Below are 3,032 nucleotides of genomic sequence, written 5' to 3' on the forward strand. Positions count from 1 at the left end.
AGAACATCAGAATTGAAAGCAAAAGACTTAGACCCAAGTTTCAGCTGTGTATTGATGAGCTGTGTGAACTTGGTCAGAGCTCACTCTGTTTCCTTACCTGTAAAATGAGGTTATAATCATATCTCTATATGTCCCAAGAGCCTTGAGACTGTTGTCCACCATTCCTTTCCTAGGACTCCATCCCAAACATGCGTACAGATGTATGGGAGCATTTTTGAGCAAACATGTTCACAATACTATTTTTTTCTTTTTCTTTTTTTAAGACAGAGCCTCACTCTGTCCCCCAGGCTAGAGTGCAGTGGCGTGATCTTGGCTCACTGTAACCTCCACCTCATGGGTTCAATTGATTCTCATGCCTCAGCCTCCCAAGTAACTGAAACTACAGGCGTGTGCCAACGTGCCTGGCTAATTGTTGTATTTTTAGTAGAGTCAGAGTTTCACCATGTTGGCCAGGATGGTCTCAAACTCCCAGCCTCAGGTGATCCACCTGCCTCAGCCTCCCAAAGTGCTGGGATTACAGGTATGAGCCACTGCACCCAGCCCTCAATGCTTTTTGTAATAGTGAAAAAAGAGAAACAACCTAAATAGCCAAGATCAGGAAAACATTTTCTTTCTTTCTTTTTGTTTTTTCCATTCACCATGGATTCAGAAGGTAAAACATTTTAGTAAGCTAAAATATACCCATTAAATTGAATATTAGGCAATCATTTCAAATCTTGTCTAAGAAGAAGATATACACAGAATATTAGGAATATACATGGAATTTTAGGCAGCCATTTAAAATCATGTCTAAGGAGAAGTACATTGAAAAATGTTCATGTGATAACAAAAAAAAATTTTTTCCACCATCTGAATTCCAGATAATGAAATATTTTTTTGTTTTGTTTTTGTTTTTGTTTTGAGACGGAGTTTCGCTCTTGTTACCCAGGCTGGAGTGCAATGGCGCGATCTCGGCTCACCACAACCTCCGTCTCCTGGGTTCAAGCAATTCTCCTGCCTCAGCCTCCCGAGTAGCTGGGACTACAGGCGTGCGCCACCATGCCCAGCTAATGTTTTGTATTTTTAGTAGAGACGGGGTTTCACCATGTTGACCAGGATGGTCTCGGTCTCTTGACCTCGTGATCCACCCGCCTCGGCCTCCCAAAGTGCTGGGATTACAAGCGTGAGCCACCGCGCCCGGCCAGATAATGAAATATTTTTAAGCCAAAATACAAAATTGGCTGTATCCATAGAATAACCACCACACAAATATATAAAATCCCTGCCCTGGCTGACTCACAGGAACACTGAGAATAAAATGAGACATTAATTATTACTATTTTTTTTTTTTTGAGATGGAGTCTTGCTATGTCACCCAGGCTGGAGTGTAGTGGCCTGATCTCAGCTCACTGCAACCTCCAACTCCCGGGTTCTCCTGCCTCAGCCTCCTGAATAGCTGGGATTACAGGTACCCACCACTAGGCCCAGCTAATTTCTTGTATCTTTAGTAGAAACAGGGTTTTACCGTGTTAGCCAGGTTGGTCTTGAACTCCTGACCTCAGGTGACCCACCCACCTCAGCCTCCCAAAGTGCTGAGATTACGGAAGTGAGCCACCATGCCCGGCATTTTTTTTTTTTTTGAGACAAAGTCTCACTCTGTTGCCCAACCTGGAGTGCAATGACATGATAGCTCACTGCAACCTCTGCCTCCGGATTCAAGCAATTCTCCTGCCTCAACCTCTCAAGTAGCTAGGACTACTTGTGCACATCACCACACCCGGCTAACTGTGTGTGTGTGTGTATTTATAATAGAGAGGGGGTTTCAGCATGTTGGGCAGGTTAGTCTCAAACTCCTGACCTCGAGTGATCCACCCGCCTCTGCCTCCTAAAGTGCTGAGATTATGGACGTGAGCTACCGTGCCTGGCTGATAAATTAATTTGTAACTTACTACATAACTATGAGGCATCACTGCAATTATTTTTTAATGGTGTTGAGAAAATCCAGGTCAGGTTTTGTCTCGTGCTGTGGCGGGCTGCCCTAATTCTGCAACATAACATTTCCTAGAAGGGCTGCCTTCTTTTTTTTTTTTTTGAGATGGAGTTTCACTCTTGTTACCCAGGCTGGAGTGCAATGGCGCGATCTCAGCTCACCGCAACCTCTGCCTCCTGGGTTCAAGCAATTCTCCTGCCTCAACCTCCTAAGTAGCTGGGATTACAGGCATGCACCACTATGCCCAGCTAATGTTTTGTATTTTTAGTAGAGATGGGGTTTCACCATGTTGACCAGGATGGTCTCGATCTCTTGACCTCATGATCCACCCGCCTCGGCCTCCCAAAGTGCTGGGATTACAGGCTTGAGCCACCGTGCCCTGTGGGCTGCCTTCTTAGCAGGAAGAATCCATTCTGACTATGCTTGAAAATATGGATTCAAGAATGTCAGCTAAGAATGTCATTGCTCACTATAACCTCAAACTCCTGGGTGCAAGCGGTCTTCCTGCCTCAGCCTCCCAAGTAGCTAGGACTACAGGTATACACCACCACATCTAGCTACCTGCTGGAATTATTCAAACTAGCCAATCCTAAACTGCTTTTACTTTTTTTTTTTTTTTTTTTTTGCTATTCATATCGAATGTATCCAACTGATCTAAACAGTTTACCCTACCATGCTTTGCCTTTTCTGCTGAAACCCCAATAAAGGCTGTGGCCTATGCCTTCCCCTCATTCCTTTCTGCCTTCTGACCAAAACTGATGTTTCTCCATTTGAGTTTGCATGTGAGGTATGGCATGCCCCCTTCCCTCGGGAAATGTAAGTAATAAATTATTCTTTCAATGGCATGGACTTCTCTATGTCATCATGCGGTCACCTTCATAGGTGTAAAAATCCTGCAGGTATCATTGAGATAGTTCTACCCTCTGAACTTCCTAATCAGAGGAAATAATGGATTTCTTTTTTTTTTTTTTTTTTTTTTTTTTTTGAAGGGGATTTTATGGTGACTGCATGATGACATAGAGAAGTCCATGCCATAGAGTGACAGGGAAAACACCCCACCGGA

The sequence above is a fragment of the Sapajus apella genome, unplaced genomic scaffold (genome assembly GCF_009761245.1).
Source record: "Sapajus apella isolate SASKATOON/1434 unplaced genomic scaffold, GSC_monkey_1.0 scaffold14, whole genome shotgun sequence".
Classification (NCBI taxonomy): domain Eukaryota; kingdom Metazoa; phylum Chordata; class Mammalia; order Primates; family Cebidae; genus Sapajus; species Sapajus apella.